Source organism: Hemitrygon akajei, chromosome 2 (assembly GCF_048418815.1).
Source record: "Hemitrygon akajei chromosome 2, sHemAka1.3, whole genome shotgun sequence".
Taxonomy (NCBI): domain Eukaryota; kingdom Metazoa; phylum Chordata; class Chondrichthyes; order Myliobatiformes; family Dasyatidae; genus Hemitrygon; species Hemitrygon akajei.
In genome coordinates, this window is record NC_133125.1 from 108201342 (window position 1) to 108220267 (window position 18926).

The following is an 18926-nucleotide window of genomic DNA, read 5'->3' on the forward strand; positions in this document are numbered from 1 at the left end:
TCAAAAACTCACCTTTCACAACAAAGAAATGGGTTAGGAATCCCCAGGAATTCCCCTTGATTTCTGAAATCAAGAAGTAAAATCGTGAGACAATTACCCACTTGTTTAAACTAATTTAATGCAATTACACATTAATCAGACAATTTTGTTTGCCTGTTAAGATTTATAGAAATTGATTCTAATTGAGATCTATTCACAAAAGCAAGGATAAATAGAAGGTGGGGTAGATGGAGCCCACCTCCCCCAACCATAAAGATCTGGAGTAATCTTGGTGACTGTTACTATTTTCCATTACACTCCTTATCTATTTTCTTCCAGATTTTTAACTTTCATTCCATATTGAGCAGCCAGCCTACTGGGTTAGAACATTCTAAATAATTGGAACAATGGGGAGAAACAATCTTGTGATTTATATAAAAGCACTGTTTTTTTTCTGGCTGTGGCCTCAAAGACAAGTTCAGTATTCATTGTCCAAATCTCACTGCTCACAGTGAGCTGCCTCCCTGAACCTGCTGTTACTCTTCTGGTGAATGCCCATTATGTTTGTGGGAAGAAGTTCCCAGAATTAGACTTGACGTCAATGAAGGAACAGTGATACACTTCCAGATGAAAATGGTGTGAGAACTTGGAGGGGCACACACGTCTCAACATTCCATCTCTATGGAGAACTTGTTTTATGTGGAAGTAAAAAGACTGATGAAGCCAGAAAATCAGATACAACAGGAGTTGACTACCTGAACTGTTAACCCTGCTCCCAGTTCCTCAGAGTACCTGCAGCATTTTGTTTTCAGTGTTTAGTTTGAATTCTTTGTCTCTATTCCATTCAGGATTGACAAGATGCTGTTGAATTTGACAGACTTTCAAAGCACACCACATCCCATGTTAATGGGAATATTCAGAATATGTGGTTTAGAAAACACTGTGGGCTCTGAAATTTATTCAAAAAATTATTTCTTACAGTGATTACTTCTCTTTCTGTACCATTGTTTCTTTATTTCACGAACCCTTTATAGACTTTGGCACACAATGACTCAACAGTCAGTCGTCATCTTAACTAGTGAAACCTAACACTGCTCAGGCAAAAACATCTAGAGTATGAGAAACAGCTGAGAAGGACTCAGAAGTCTTGAAGTTTCCTTCGATCTGATAATGATTCACAGAATGATGCTTTAAGACAAATTCTTTTAACAGTTGGAAGAAAGAACTGTAGCCATGGACAATGCAGAAAAGGCATTGAATTGGCCTCAAATAACTTAAACTGTTTTAGATGATCCTATAGGCCAAAATAACAATTCCCTCTCCCAACCATCTTGCAACAATTCTCGGAAAAAGAGAGCTTCCTGTTTCTTCCCACCCCCCCTCATAAAAACTGAATGTCAATGATCTCACACTCTGCCTTTCTCAATCAAACTAAGAATTTTTTTCCCTTAATTAAATGTTGATTTGAAACCAGAATTTGAAGAGATGTTCAAAGCTGCATTTTTTTTTTTTTACAAATCATTTGGCCTGGTTTCGGAAATTCATGCTGGGCACCAATTTTTACCGGACCCACAGAATTAAAACATGGAAGGTTAATAGAAGACTCAGCCCAATATATCTGAGGCACATCCCTTCAGCACCATTAGTACTATCTGCAGTAGACACTGCCTCAAAAACACAACCTCCATCAAAGATCACCACTAATTGGGCCATGCCATCTTCTCAAAGTTACCATCAGGTGGGAGGTACAGAGGTTTAAGTCCTGCTCCACTAGGTTCAAGATCAGCTACTTCCCCTTTAACCACTCAGTTCTTGAAGAGTTGGCACAACCCTGTTCACTAGAGTTCAACAACATGATGACACTTTGCACTAAAATTAACTTGGTCTTGTCTTGTTTTGTTCTAATTGTATTTTTTCTTGTAAAACAAATGTATACAAGTTTTAATTTATGTTCTTTTTTGTGAATGCTCCTTATCTGATGCCCTGTGCCCGTGATGTTGCTGTACATTCTTCATTGCACCTGTGCACATGACAATAATCTTGACTCTGATCTTTGCCTGGTAAAGCTTGTTGTATCCATCCCTGGATGCATTCTCGCACAGGATGTGGACATGATTTGCAAAGCCTGCATTCACTATCCACCACTAATTACTCCTGCCACAGCAGGCAGTTAAAAATGAGTCACTTCAAGATTCAAGATTATTTAATGTCATTTCCAGTACACAAGTGCAAAGGAGAACAAAATAATTGTTACACCGGATCCGATACAGCAAAAAAAAGCTATGATAGAACACAATAAAAAATAATAAATATAAATACATGAGATAGCTTGCATACATTGATTGTATGTCCATAAAGTGATGCTAGGCACATCAGTGTCTTACATTAGGTGACTGACAGGAAAAGTAAGGTAGTGGTGGTTGGGGGTATGGAGGGGTGGGTTAGTGGGTGGAGGTGTTGATCAGCCTTACTGCTTGGGGGAAGTAACTTTTTTTTTTGAGACTGGTGCTCCTGGTGTGGATGTTGCATAGCCTCCTCCCTAATGGAATGGGACAAATGGACCATGAGCAGGGTGGGTGGGATCCTTCATGATTTTACTGGCCTTTTTCTGGCACCTTTCTGTACACATGTGCTTGTGAGTCTGTAGCTAAGTAAAATTCAGACTGGGCTAGCATGGTATATTTCCTTCCCTAAATAATAGCAGATGGATTTTCACAACAATTTGATGACTATCATTACTGAGAGTAGCTCAAGTTCCAGATTTGTTTAATTACTTGTATTAAAATCACCCAGCTGGTATGGTAGGGTTCAAATAAGTTTATGAATCAATGGTCCAGAACTCTGGCTCTAATTGAGTAATATAACCAATCCGTGATGTATCCACATTGCTGTTAGAACTGTTGCCTTTTGATTTTGGCTGTAGATGAAATGTGCACAGACCCATTTTAGAAATTTAACACCTATATTCGTACAACTTAACACGTCCAATCAATCACTGAATCAGGGCCAACATTACTGATTGTAGAGAAAGTCTAATCATAATTCACAATGGATCCCCTTGGTTTTAAAAAAATTGCAAAGAACAAGAATGTGGCAAGATATTTAAAAGTATTATTTCAAAATGGCTGGGAGATGTTTGGCCTAGATGGGATTGTAATTTTGTTTAACATGATGTACAGAAATATTAAATATATGGAAAATTGGTATTAAATTCTGCACAACTAATTGTTGATCATAATCAAGTAAAAATTCTGTTGCTCAGTTGCTCCTGGCATTACGCTATTTAAGTGTCAATTAGCTACCACATCAAACAAAACAATTTAATCAAGATCAAACTGATGTGCTACTGTTCCTTGACCAAACTGAGGAGAACTAATTCCTCCAGATTGAAGTGAACAAGATTGCTAATCCGATCACTTACCCTTACTTGCTGCAAAGAACAGCAATCCTGAATTGATCACTTCATAATTTAATCCCAAATCAGTAACTGAATTGACGACCTCAGCACAAGTCAAGTATGAATGGCTCAGGTCTTTTATCTGAACTCGGAAACCAGACTGCCATCAAATCATGTTTATACCATCCACATCTGAAGTACAGGCAGCGTTCTTTCAGTTCATTGTTCCTACAGGTTGGGAATACCCATGGTAGATTTGCTTCCCCTCCTTAAATTACCAGTATCAGAGGGGGAAGTGGCAATGGGGGATTATCAATATTACAACACAACATCATTAGTATGTTCTGAAATATCCATAGTGCAGCCACCATACAAAATAAACATGACTGATTTGCTTTAACAGTAAATCCAGTTTTATGCTGTGGTGGAGGATTACCTTCCACTGTAAATTTTAACCAGACATTTACCCTCACTGGTCACTTTATTATTAGTTACAGGAGTGTAGCTAATACAGTGGCTACAGGAGTGGAACTCGGTGTGGTCTTCTGCTGCTGTAGCCCATCCACTTCAAGGTTTGGCATATTGTGCGTTCAGAGATGCTCTTCTGCACATCACTGTGGTTATTTGAGTTACTGTCACCTTCATGTCAGCTTGAAGCAGCCTGGCCATTCTTCTCTGACCCTTCTCATTAACAAGGTGTTTTCACCCATTGAACTGCTGAGAACTGTGTGGTTTTTTTTTAAATTTGTTTTTCCACACCAATTTCTACAAGCTCTAGAAACTATTATGCAGGAAAATCCCAGGAGATCAGCAGTTTCCGAGATACTCAACCCACCCCATCTGGCACCAATAATCACATCACGGTCAAAGTCACCTAGATTACTTTTCTTTCCCATTCTGACATTTAGTCTGAACAACAACTGAACCTCTTGACCATGTCTGCATGCTCAATGTATTGAATTGCTGCTACATGGTTGGCTGATTAGATGTTTGCATTAACGCGCAGATGTACAGGTGAACCTAATAAAGTGGTCACTGAGTGCATTTTCCCTAGTGCATGGAAGGCCAAAACCAAGAGGAACTTTACAAACTGCAAGGGACATAGATAGGATAAGTAATTCAAAATATTTTCCCAAGGCAATGGAGTGTGAGACTAGAGGCACAGGTTTAAGGTGAGAGGGGAGAAAATTTAACAATCAACTTTATTCACTGTATACATTTACGTGTATTAGGAATTGGCTATGGTGTGTTGGTGCGACAAGCAACAGAAAAACAACAACATTCAACAATTGTAAAGAATTCAAAATTATATACAAAATAGAGTACAGATATGGAATAAAATGTGCATTTTAAATACCAGCTTGTATTTACAATGTAAACAGTATTATAAAATGTGGTTTAAAGGAGATCTTGAGTTAATAAAGTGCTCTAGGAATTCAGTGAGTCAAGTGGTGGTGGTAAAGGGAAGGTCGATGTTTCTTGGTCAAGCCCCTGCATCAGGACTGAGTGTAGACCAAGGGTTTCCAACCTTTCTATTGGCATGGACCAGTGCCATTAAGCAAGGGGTCAGTGGACCCCAGGTTGTGAGCCCCTGGTGTAGAGAGAAGATGGTGAGTACAGAGACGAAAGGGAAAAGCAAGACAGGGGCTGATAGGTGATAGAAGAATCACAGGGATTGATGGGCAGATGGAGCCAAGATCTTCTTGACCAGCTTCCTATGTCAACTGCCTTACTAAAGTCCATGTAGACAACATCGACTGCCTTGCTTTCACCCACTTTCCTGGTAACTTCCTCAAAAAACTCCGTAAGATTGGTTAGGCAAGTAAAATTTCTGCATTTGTCTCCTGTGGGATTCGAGGGAACACTTTGTCAGGCCCTGGGGATTTATCCACCCTGATTTGCCTCAGGATAGCAAACACCTCCTCCTCTGTAATCTGTACAGGGTCTACGAAGTTGATGCTGCTTTGCCTTACTTCCATAGACTCTATATCCGTCTCCCGAATAAGTACAGTTGCAAAGAATTCACTTAAGATTTCCCCATCTCGAGTACTAATTTTGTCTCTCATAATCCTTTTGCTCTTAACATATCTGTGGAATCCCTTAGGATTCTCCTTCACCTTGTCTGCTAGAGCAACTTCATGCCTTCTTTTAGGTTCCCCCCCCCCCGATTTCTTTCTTCATGTATTTTCTTGCATTTTTTTGTACTCCGTAAGCACCTATTTATTCCTACTTACCTGTATCTGCTATGTACCTTTTTTTCTCTTAACCAGGGCCTCAATATCTCTAACTTCTATTCTGACAGGCACACATAAGCTTTGTACTCTCAAAATTTCATTTTGGAAGGCATCCCAGTTCCCAAGTACACCTTTGCCAGAAAACAACCTGTCCCAATCCACACTTGCCAGATTATCTCTGATACCATCAAAATTGGCCTCCGTCCAGTTTAGAATCTCAATCTGTGGACCAGACCTATTTCTTTGCATATTTACTTTGAAACTAAAGGCACCGTGGTCACTAGATGCAAAGTGCCTCCCTACATAAATCTCTTGTCACTTGCCCCGTCTCATTCCCTAATGGCAGATCCAGTATTGCACACTCTCTCATTGAGACTTCTACGTACTGGTGAAGGAAACTTTCCTGAACACATTGGACGAGATCAATCCCATTTAGTCCTTTCACAGTCTGGGATTCCCCGTCAATATGTGAAAAGTTAAAATCACCTAATATAATGATCTTGTGTTTCTTGCAACAGTCTGCGATCTCATTGCAAATTTAATCCTCTGAATCCCCAAAACTGTGGGGTTATCTGTAATATAGCTCCATTAGTGGTCGTGCCTTTCTTATACCTCAGTCCTACCCACAATGCCTCACTAGTCAAGTTCTCCAGACTGTCATGACAGGACACTGCCCTGACATTTTAGCTGACTAGAAATGGCACTCCTCCTCCTCAAATTTCTCTTGCTCTGTCACATCGAAATCAACGGAACCCCGGAATACTGAGCTGCCAGTCCTGCCCCACCTGCAACCAAGTCTCACTAATGGCTACAACGTCATAATTGATCCATGCCCAGAGCTCATTTGCCTTTGCTATGATACTTAAACATTTCTTGTTCTAACTTGTAGTGAATTTTAATATATTGCAATGTACTGCTGCTGCAACACAACAAATTTCACAACATATGCCAGTGATAATAAACCTGATTTCTGAGTTATTGCACAGGTACTTGTATGGGGAAGGGCAAGAGGGGTATGCTCTGAATTTGGGCACATAGGATTACCCTGGACAGATAGACACTGTTCAGCATAGATAGGGTGGGCCCATAGGGCCCTGCTTCTGTGATCCACAGATCCAGTGGAAATCAGTCCTGTGTCCTCGGGTTTATTACTGACTTTGCAATGAAGTAGGCAAGCTAGCAAGTACAATGAGTTCTTGGTTAACTGTGAGGAACAGTCTGAAGTACTTGCCAAAGAAAACAAAAAAAGTATTATCAGAAAAGCCTTAAAATGGAGGCCCCAAAATGCTGACAACGGCAATGAGCAGAAAGCAAAACTGACCCTCCAGCAGCAACCTCTCACTCTCACACTGCTGACTTGGATTGAAAACAGGCAGAAATAACTCCAGGCTGTTAAAGTGCCCTCCCTTCTTAACATGAGTACTCTCTTTCTGGGAGACACAGTGTTCCCAAAACAAAATCAACTCAGGCAGACAAGATTTACCAGAAAATGAATTTTGGTGACTTAAATATCAAGTTACCACAGCCCATTCAGACAAAAAAGAAACACCACGGGTGTTAATCTTTGACAATCCGTTTCCAAACGCAGTGTCTCGAATGCATTATTAGAATTTTTCAATCTATTGAGAGCGATTTGGACCAGAGTCGCACGGGGAGCCAGTTACTGGGTTATATTTTGCATTCAATTATCAAGGAGGTTAAAGAAAGGAATTAAAAGCATAGAGGTTGCTTTCATTCAGTGGGTAAAATCCAGACTGAAGGGTCAGGCGACACATTCGCCCGGTCACTTACCGTCGCTGTAGCCGCACCTCTTCCTACACTCTGCTGGTCAACATGTCAAGGCTGTCGCAAGCCCCCCAGGGCCGGTCACTCTGTCATCCCCTCTTCCAGGGCACTCTGCTATCCCCGTTGTAAATTGTCCTCCTTCCTGCCTATGCTGCAAAAGAAAACTCCGCCGTCCCCTTTCAGATCACTGAGCCAGTCTGCCCAGACTTAACTCTCTAATCCGTGCTTTATATTCCAATACGTGGTGCTAAAAATACCGGCGGGTGTCCAACTTCCAGCAGCACTGCCCTCACAGCCTTCGCCTCGATGCCTTGCTCTCAGTATCGCGGCTGCCCCTTCTGCCCGGGCTTTTTATGCTGACACACTCGCATATAGACCGATGCGGCCAGCAGTCAGGTGGTTGCGAGCGCTGTTAGCATTGTGTCTCCCACAGTGATTCACACACATACAGAGCCGCTGGCTGGGAGTTTCCTTCTCTCTCCCTCCCCCCTCCCTTTTTTCTATGTGAGCGATGTGAACGCGCCGTGGCCCTTACGAACAAATGCTTCTGAGACACAGCCGAGTCCCAAGTACGTCAGCCTTGGTGGATGTTCCTGGTTTGACTGTCAAGCCTGCGTGTGGACGCGTTTTCTTTGTGTGCTCCGCTGCAATATGCGGTTACTTTCACCCTGGGAGCAAACATGCCACCCACCACACGCACAAACACACTCACGCACAAACAGACACATACACAAACACACTCACGCACAAACAGACACATACACAAACACACTCACGCACAAACAGAGACACACACAAACACACTCACGCACACACACACACACACAACACGTGTATGCACATTCAAAACACACACATACACAGACACACAACACACATACACAAATACACACATATACATGCACATACACACACAAATAAACACACATATACATAGATACATACACAAAAACACGCACAATCACCCACACACACACGTGTATACAGACACACGCTCAAAACACAGATATGCACACAGACAAGCACACACACACATACACACAACACACACATACACAAATACACACACATACAAATGAACACACATATACATAGATACATACACAAAAACACACACACAATCACCCACACAAACACACACTCACACATATGCACACGCACACGTGGGGCTGAAATCTGCAAGAGAGTTCGTTTGTTGATGATGCAGTGTGAGATTTAAAAGGAGCTCCATTATTTTTGGCTCTTTTTGGCAGTGTGCAATCAGCGAGGCGCCAATAAAAAGAGAGGTGTACGCAGTGTGGCCATTGTTACAGCAGCCATTGATGGAGTGGCCAGTGTTAGAAAGGCCAGGCTTTGGGTCGATAGACTTAGGTGAGAACAGGCTTGGGCAAGCATAGGTGGAGTTTCTAAGTATGTTTCTGGTAAGTTTTTTTTTCTGTTAGTACTTAGTTTTTGTGGATGGTTGTGAAGAAAAAGCATTTCAGGATATACAAACCCCATTTCCAGAAAAGTTGGGATATTTTCCAAAATGCAATAAAAACAAAAATCTGTGATATGTTAATTCACGTGAACTTTTATTTAACTGACAAAAGTACAAAAAGATTTTCAATAGTTTTACTGACCAACTTAATTGTATTTTGTAAATATATACAAATTTAGAATTTGATGGCTGCAACACACTCAACAAAAGTTGGGACGGAGTTAAAATAAGATTGAAAAGTGCACAAAATATTCAAGTAACACTGGTTTGGAAGACTCCACATTAAGCAGGCTAATTGGTAGCAGGTGAGGTATCATGACTGGGTATAAAAGTAGCGTCCATCAAAGGCTCAGTCTTTGCAAGCAAAGATGGGTCATGGCTCACCCCTTTGTGCCAAAATTCGTGAGAGAATTGTTAGTCAGTTCAAAAGGAACATTTACCAATGCAAGATTGCAGAGAATTTAGGTCTTTCAACATCTACAGTACATAATATTGTGAAAAGATTCAGAGAATTCAGAGACATCTCAGTGCGTAAAGGGCAAGGTCGGAAACCACTGTTGAATGCGCGTGATCTTCGAGCCCTCAGGCGGCACTGCCTAAGAAACTGTCATGCTACTGTGCCAATTATAGCCACCTGGGCTCGGGAGTACTTCGGAAAACCATTGCCACTTAACACAGTCCGTCATGGCATCCAGAAATGCAACTTGAAACTGTATTATGCAAGGAAGAAGCCATACATCAACTCTATGCAGAAACGCTGGCGAGTTCTCTGAGCCCAAGATCATCTCAGATGGACCGAAAGACTGTGGAACCGTGTGCTGTGGTCAGATGAGTCCACATTTCATCTAGTTTTCAGAACAAACTGGCGTCGAGTTCTCCGTGCCAAAGATGAAAACGACCATCCTGATTGTTATCAGCGAAAGGTGCAAAGGCCAGCATCTGTGATGGTATGGGGGTGCATCAGTGCCCACGGCATGGGTGAGTTGCATGTATGTGAAGGTATCATTAACTCTGAGGCGTATATTAGGATTTTAGAGAGACATATGTTGCCATCAAGGCAACGTCTCTTCCCGGGACGTCCATGCTTATTTCAGCAGGACAATGCCAGACCACATTCTGCACGGGCTACAACAGCGTGGCTTTATAGACACAGAGTGTGTGTGCTTGACTGGCCTGCTGCCAGTCCAGATCTATCTCCTATTGAAAATGTATGGCGCATCATGAAGAGGAGAATCAGACAACGGAGACCACGGACTGTTGAGCAGCTGAAGTCTTATATCAAGTAAGAATGGACAAAATTTCCAATTGCAAATCTACTACAATTAGCATCCTCAATTCCAAAACAATTAAAAAGTGTTATTAAAAGGAAAGGTGATGTAACACAATGGTAAACATACCTCTGTCCCAACTTTTGTTGAGTGTGTTGCAGCCATCAAATTCTAAATTTGTGTATATTTACAAAATACAATTAAGTTGGTCAGTAAAACTATTGAAAATCTTTTCTTTGTACTTTTGTCAGTTAAATAAAGGTTCACGTGAATTAACATATCACATTTTTGTTTTTATTGCATTTTTCCCAACTTTTCTGGAAATGGGGTTTGTATATTGTATACATTTCTCTGACATTAAGTGTACCTTTGAAACCTTTGGATCATAGCTCTGAATGGGTCTGTAAGGTAGTGGTGTGTTCTTTGTGTGAGATGTGGGAACTCTGGGAGATTACCAGTCTCCCTGCACTGAGCTGCAACTCCTTAGAGACCATGTTAAAGAGCTAGAGCTGCAGCTCAAGGACTTCCGCCTAATATGGAAAAATGAGGAGGTGATAAATAGGAGCTACAGGGAGGTAGTCACCCTCCATTGTAGGAGGCAGGTACCTGGGTGACTCTCAGGGGAGGGAAAGGGTGGCAGTACAGAGTAACCCTGTGGTCATTCCCTCAAAAATAAGTACATCGGTTTAGATATTGTTGGGGGGGTGGAGTGGCTACCAGGGAGAAGCCATGGCGAACTGATCTCTGCCAGTTTATTGGCTCTGTGGCTCAGAAGAGAAGGGGGAAGAAGAGGAGTGCACTAGTGATTCTATAGTCAGAGGATCAGACAGACGATTCATTGGATGTGAAGGAGACACCCAGATGGTAGGTACCATCTCTCAAGTACCAGTGTCAAGGATGACTCAGATCAGGTCCATGGCATTCTAAAGGGGGAGGGTGAACAGCTGGAAGCTGTGGTACATGTTAGCACCAGTGACATAGGTAGGAAAAGGGAGGAAGTCCCGAAGAGGGAATTTGTGGAGTTAGGTAGAAAGCTGAAAAGCAGGACCTCCAGGGTAGAAATCTTTGGATTCCTGCCTGTGCCACGTGCCAGTGAGGGTTAAGATAGGATGAATGGGTGGCTGAAGAATTAGTGCAGGGGGTAGAATTACAGATTTCTGGATCACTGGGATCTATTCTGAGGAAAGTTTGCCTGTACAAAAAGAACGGGTTACACATGAATCTGAGAGTGACCAATATCCTTGTGAACAGGTTTCCTAGAGCAGTTGGGGAGGATTTAAACTAATTTGGCACGGGGATTGGAACCAGAGTGATAAGGTGGTGTACATCTAGATGCAATGGATAGTGAGACTGTAAGGAACAACAGGATGATAGGGCAAAAGTCAGCGAGATGAGTTGAAGTGTAACAAGGGATCAAAATTTTTAAAAAAGGAGATGAATACAGGATTGAAGGCATTATATTGAATGTACGCTGTATATTGAATAAGGGAGATGATCTTGCAGCACAGTTAGACATATGATGTTGTGCACATCTCTGAGTTGTGGCTGAAAGATCATAGTTGAGAACTTATCATCCAAGGATATGCATTGTATTGAATGGACAGGCAGGTAGGTAAAGTGGGTGGGATGGCTCTGTTGTTAAAAAAAAATCAAATCCTTAGAAAGAGGTGACATAGGATTGGGGGATGTAAAATCCTTGTGGATAGAGTTAAGAAACTGCAAGGATAAAAAGATGGGAGTTAAATACAGGCCCCCAAACAGTAGGCAGGATGTGGGAAGCAAATTTCAATGGGAGATAAAAAAAGGCATGTAAAAAGGGCACTGTTACAAAAATCATGGGGAATTTCACTATGCAGGTAGATTGGGAAAATTGGGTTGGTGCTGGATCCCCAGAGAGAAAACTTGTAGAATGCCTGTGAGATGGCTTTTCAGAGCAGCTTGTAATTGAGTCCATGATTGGAAAGGCTATTCTGGATTTGGCGTAATGCAATGAAACAGGTCGGATTAGGGAGATTAAGGAAAAAGAACCCTTGGGAAACACTACTCATAATATGCTGTCTTGCAGTTTGAGAAGGAGATGATAAAATCAGATGTATCAGTATTACAGTGGAATAAAAGGAATTACACTGGCATGAGAGAGGAGCTGGCCAAAGTTGATTGGAAGGGAACACTAGCAGGGTTGATGGCAGAACAGCAACAGCTGGTGTTTCTGGGAGCAATTTGGAAGGTGCCAGAAAGATAAATATCAGAGATGAAGAAGTATTCTAAACGATGAAGAGGCAACCAGGGCTGACAAGGGAAGCAAAAGAGCAGACATATAATATAGAAAAACCATTTGAAAACCAACAGAAGGCAATAAAAAAGGCATAGGAAATATAAAAATATAGCTATGCTAGCCAATAATCTAAAAGAGGATACAAAAAAGTTTTTTTTCATGTATACAAAGAGTAAAAGAGAGACGATGGTGAATATCAGATCACTGGAAAATGATGCTGGAGTGGTAGTAATGTGGGACAAACAATGGCAGAGAAACTTAACAAGTATTTTATATCAATCTTCGCTGTGAAAAAAGAATAGCAGAATACCATAAATGTGAGAGGGTCAGGGGGTAGAAGTGAATGGCATTGCTATTATTAAAGAGAAGGTGCTTTGGAAGTTGAAGACAGATAAGTCACCTGTATCAGATGGACTGCACCCCAGGGTTCTGAAAGGGGTAGCTGAAGAGATTGTGGAGCCTTTAGTAATAATATTTTAGAAATCACTTGATCCTGGAATGGTTCTGGAAAACTGAAAAATTGCAAATGCCACTCCACTCTTTAAAAATAGAGGGAAGCAGAAGAAAGGAAAGTACAGGCTAGTTAGCTGATGTCAGTGGTTGGAAACATGTTGGTGTCCATTATTAAGGATGATGTTTCAAGGTACTCAGAGGCACATGCTAAAATAGGCAAAAGTGAGTTTGGTTTTCTCAAGGGGAAATCTCGACTGATGAATCTGTTAGAATTCTTTGAGGAAGTAACAGGCAGGATAGACAAAGGAGAATCAGTGGATGTTATTTATTTGAATTTTCAGAGGCTTTTGACAAGGTGTCTGCTTAACAAGATAAGAGCCCATTGCATTACAGGAAACATACTGGCATGGATAGAAGATTGGCTGATTGGCAGGAGGCAAAAATGGGAATAAAGGGAGCCTTTTTCTGGTTGGCTGCCAGTGACTAATGGTGTGCTGCATGAGTTGGTATTGGGGCCGTTTCTTTTCACGTTATATGTCAAGCAGCTGAACTTTAGGCATGGAGAGTGAAAGCCAGGAACATCTAATTGAGGCCGGCTAGTTTAATGAGTGAACAAGGACTGTGAATGAGAACTGGGGTTAAGTGGGCTGCAGGTGATGAACCTGGAACAAGTGGCAAGTCAATCCTACCAGCTGGGTGAAGACTGGAAGGAGCCTGAATGGCCAGGCTGGGAATGTATCAGCAGGACCATGTCTGACGTTTTTCACCATCTAATCCACCTGTGGATCACTGCCACCTCCAATTCTGGCCCACTCCTCATCTACGACTTTAATCCTTTGGTCTCTTCAGCTCCCGGTCCCCTCAACAATGCTGTAGAAAACTATGAGGGGCATAGACAGGGTGAATGCACCATCTTTTCTCCAGGGAAAGAGACTCAAGAATTAAAAAGCATGGGCTTAAGTTATGAGGGAAAAGATTTAAAAGGGATCTTTTGTATCCTCTTTTAGCTTGGCTAGCTTACCTTCATACTTCATCTTTTCTCCTTTTATGGCTCTTTTTATTTGCCTTCCGTTGTTTTTTAAAAACTTTCCAATCCTTTAACTTCCCACTAATTTTTGCTATATTATATCTCTCCCTAGCTTTAATGCTCTCTTTGGCTTTCCTTGGCATCATCCTCCCTTTAGAATATTTCATCATCCTTGAGGTGTATCTTTTCTGTTTCTTCTGAATTGTTTCCGAATCAATACCCTAAGTTTAACACATAGGAACATAAGAAATAGGAGCAGGAGTCGGCCACCTGACCAGTCGAGCCTAATCTGCCATTCAATAAGATCATGGCTGATCTGATCATGGATTCACCTCCTTTTCCCCATAACCCTCAATTCTCCTACTATGCAAAAATCTATCTGACCTTGCTTTAAATATACTTACTGAGGTAGCCTCCACTGCTTCATTGAGCAGAGAATTCCACAGATACAGCACTCTTTGGGAAAAGCAGTTCCTCCTCATCTATGTCCTAAATTTGCTCACCCAAATCTTGAGGCTATGTCCTCTAGTTCTAGTCTCACCTATCAGTGGAAGCAACTTCCCTGCCTCTATCTTATCTATCCCTTTCATAATTTTATATGTTTCTGTAAGATCTCCTCTCATCCTTCTGAGTTCCAGTGAGTACAGTCCCATGTGACTTAATCTCTCCTCATAGTCTGACCCCCTCATTTCTGAAAACAAGCTGGTGAACCTCCTCTGCACTGCCTCCAAAGCCAGAATATCTTTCCTCAAGTAGGGAGAAGTAAGGAGACCAGAACTACTCCAGGTGCAGCCTCACCAGTACCCTGTACAGTTGCAGCATAACCCCCTGCTCTTAAATTCAATCCCTCTAGCAATGAAGGCCAACATTCCATTTGCCTTCTTGACAGCCTGCAACACCTGCAAACTAACGTTTTGCGATTCATGCACAAGCACTCCCAAATCCTTCTGCACAGCAGCATGCTGTAGTCTTTTACCATTTAAATAACAATCTGATCTTCCATTTTTCCTTCCAAAGTGAATGACCTCGCATTTACCAATATTGTACTCCATCTGCCAGACCCTTGCCCACTCACTTAACCTATCTATATCTCTCTTCAGATTCTCCGTATCTTCTGCACAACTTGCTTTTCCACTCAATTTAGTATCATCAGCAAACGTAGATACCCTGCACTTGGTTCCCTCTTCCCAATCGTTAATGTATATCATGAACAGTTGTGGGCCCAGCACTGACACTCACGGCACACCGCTCACCACTGATTGCCAGAAACACCCATGCATCCCAACTCTCTGATTTCTATTGGTTAACCAATTCTCTATCCATGCTAATTTATCACCCCTGACTTAATGCATCCTTATAGATAAGTCTTTTATGTGGCTCCTTATCAAAAGCCTTCTAGAATTCCAAGTAAATAACATCCATCTGTTCCCCTCTATCCACTGAGCATGTTATATCCTCAAAGAACTCCATTAAGTACCCTTACTCTAGAACTCCAGTAATACATTTGTATTAGGCTTGTTATTTTATCATACCTGTCTTAAATACATTATTATTCACAATAACTGAATAGAGGAAATCAAAGAGAGGAGAAAGAGTGGAGTAAATGATAACTGTCAACGTGGACCCAGGACTATTTTTAGTGAGGCAATGTACAAGTACCACATCAGAAAAATTGTTCAATGTAAGGCAGAGGTGGGGGATATCCAGAAGAAACATCCAGAGGTGCTGGAAATTTGAAATAAAATCAGAAAATGCTAGAAACAGTCCATTGGCTAGGAACCATCTGTGGAAAGAGGAACAGGATCAATATTTTAGTTAGAGTCACAAGAGATGGCAGTTGCTGGAATCTGAAGCAACAAACAAGATGCTGGTAGAACTCAGCAGATAGGCTGTATCTGTGGGAGGTGGGGGAGATAAGCATTAGGTATTTCATGCTGGGATTCTTCAGACGGACTCCTCATTTCCTTCTGCAGGTGATAACTGACCTGGTGAATTTCTCCAGATGTTTGTTTCTTGTTAATATTTCGGGTCCAATTCCCCTCGGCTGATTGAAGGGTCAACAACAGGCGCTGGCTGAGCTGCTGACTGTTTCCAGCAGTCCCTGTTTGTATACAGATGGGCTTTGATCCTCTCTGTGCTCCTAAGTTTTTAGATAAGAGCGGATTGAGATTTCTGCAACTGTGGAGGAAAGAATAAAGAAACAAGGTGTGTAAGGAGAAGTTTATGTCGCGTTTAGTGTAACTGTTACTGACCATCGCGATTGATGGAGCATTTTCCACACAGGTGGTGGAATGAGGGTATATGTGCATGAAGAACAGAATAAAGTTATTCAATCCCCTGGAGCTGTTCCTCTGTTCACTTGGTTTATGTTTTGCACATTGGTTGTTTGCTCATCTCTGTTGTGTACAGTTTTTCATTGATTTTATTGTCTTTCTTTCTACTTACAGTGAATGCCTGCAAGAAAATGAATCTCAGGGTTGTACATGGTGACATATAATTACTTCAATAAGAAATTTACATAGAACTTTGAATATATTTACTGTACTGATCTCTTATTATCATTGCACCCAAAGGCTTTTGGAGGAAAGAGTTCCTGAGCCATGGTATTAGATTAGATTTTTTTAGATTAGATTAGATTCAACATTAGGAGATCTAGGCCTCATATGGAGCCAGTGATCATTAATGGAGAATGTGTGGAGCAGGTTAAGACCTACAAGTATCTGGGAGTACAGTTAGACAAGAAGCTAGACTGGACTGCCAACACAGATGCCTTGTGCAGGAAGGCACAGAGTCGACTGTACTTCCTAAGAAGGTTGGCGTCATTCAATGTCTGTAGTGAGATGCTGAAGATGTTCTATAGGTCAGTTGTGGAGAGCGCCCTCTTCTTTGTGGTGGCGTGTTGGGGAGGAAGCATTAAGAAGAGGGACGCCTCACGTCTTAATAAGCTGGTAAGGAAGGCGGGCTCTGTCGTGGGCAAAGTACTGGAGAGTTTAACATCGGTAGCTGAGCGAAGGGCGCTGAGTAGGCTACGGTCAATTATGGATAACTCTGAACATCCTCTACATAGCACCATCCAGAGACAGAGAAGCAGTTTCAGTGACAGGTTACTATCGATGCAATGCTCCTCAGACAGGATGAAGAGGTCAGTACTCCCCAATGCCATTAGGCTTTACAATTCTACCGCCAGGACTTAAGAACTTTTTAAAGCTATTATTAATGCTTTTTGAGATAGTGATTTAGATGCATATCATATTTTTTTTACTGAGTTAAGTATTGTATGTAATTAGTTTTGCTACAACAAGTGTATGGGACATTGGAAAAAAGTTGAATTTCCCCATGGGGATGAATAAAGTATCTATCTATCTATCTATCTATCTATCTATCATTATTGTCATTGTGCTGAGTACAGATACAAAGCCAATGAAATGCAATTAGCATCTAACCAGAAATGCAAAGAATAGTGTTATTTACAAAATATCTGCGAATAAAAAGTAAGTGCGACAGCACACAAATATAAAAGTACTGAGACAGTACAATATGGGTGCAATACTGCTTAGTGCTGTGATGTGAGGTTCAGCAGGGTCACAGCCTCAGGAAAGAAGCTCTTCCTGAGCCTGCTGGTGTGGGAGTGGAGGCTCCTGTAGCGCCTACCAGATGTGAGGAGAGTAAAAAGTCCATGGTTAGGGTGAGATGCATCCTTGATAATGCTTTTCGCCCTGCCCAGGCAGCGTTTATGGTAGATGTTCTCAATGGTGGGCAATTGGGTGCTGATAATCTGCTGGGCAGTTTTCACCACATGCTGGAGTCCTTTGTGGTCCGATATGGGACAATTGCCATACCACACTGAGATGCAGTTGGTGAGTGTGCTCTCAATAGTACAGCTGTAAAAGTCCATCAGTTTCCTAGGACAGAGGTGAGCTTTCTTGATGCTCCTCAGGAAATAAAGCGCTGTTGCACCATTTTGATCAGGTTGGAGGAGTTCAGGGACCAGGTGAGATCCTCGGAAATGTGGACACCAAAGAATTCAAAGCTTGATACACGCTCCACTGCAGCTCTACTGATGTAGATGGGGACATGAGTGTGACTTCTAGCATGCCTGAAGTCGAAAATGATCTCTTTGGTCTTCTGGGTGTTAAGGGCATTCACACAGCCAGGTGCTGGATGTTGTCCCTGTAGGCCATCCCGTCATCCCCTCTGATCAGGCCAACCACTTGTGGTTCCCAGTTTGGTTCCTGATGGCTTGGTTTTAATTCTTAGATCATGCTAGGTTCTTATTTAAACCCCAACAGCAGAAGCTAGTTGCTCTTTTCTTAGCAAGTCTTCTTCATGGTCTTCTGAATTCAAAGGAGTAGGGACACAATTACTTGTATAAACCTCAGAATTTTGGTCATATACTGAAGGGAGAATTTAAAAAGTGCTTTCAAAAGGAGGAATAATAAATAATTTGTTAGAGAGGTCTTCAGAGGGAGTTTTTTTGTCTTCAGCAGTTGAATTCATGGCTGCCAATAGTGGAACAGTTAGAATCAGGAATAATCAAAGGAACAAAATTCACTTGTTGTTTGGCATCTGTATCAATGATCTGGATGATAATGTGAATTAATGAATTGACTTTATTTCTTACATCCTTCACATACATGAGGAGTAAAAATCTTTATGTTATGTCTCCATCTAAATGTGCAATATGCAATTTATAGTAATTTGTAATAAATAGGGGTTAGCCTGACTCCATTCCTACTGTAGTCCACAACCAGCTCTTTTGTTTTTGCAACATTGAGGGAGAGGTTGTTTTCTTGATACCACTGTGTCAGGGTGATGACTTCTTCTCTGTAGGCTGCCTCATTATTATTTGAGATAAGGCCAATCAATTTAGCATCATCAGCAAATTTAATTAGCAGATTGGAGCTGTGGGTGGTGACACAGTCATGGGTATACAGAGAGTAAAGGAGGGGGCTTAGGACACAGCCCTGAGGGGCACCTGCTTACCACCTGCTGGCAATCTGACAGGAAGTCCAGGATCCAGATGCACAA

General features: G+C 41.7%; 1 protein-coding gene across 4 annotated transcripts in view; it reads right to left on the minus strand.

The window, feature by feature from the left end:
• The window catches only part of mrasa (muscle RAS oncogene homolog a), a 77060-nt gene extending 69030 nt beyond the window's left edge, over window positions 1–8030 (minus strand). The window contains exons 1-2 of one of the 4 annotated variants that reach the window (XM_073027083.1): window positions 7402–8030; window positions 13–52 (exon numbers count right to left, since the gene is read on the minus strand). The gene's annotated coding sequence lies outside the window, so the exon portion shown is untranslated. Of the gene's footprint in view, window positions 1–12; window positions 64–7401 lie in introns of all 4 variants that reach the window. The other 3 variants (XM_073027067.1, XM_073027093.1, XM_073027074.1) reach the window with 3 other exon arrangements.
• Between the last annotated feature and the right edge of the window lie 10896 nt (window positions 8031–18926).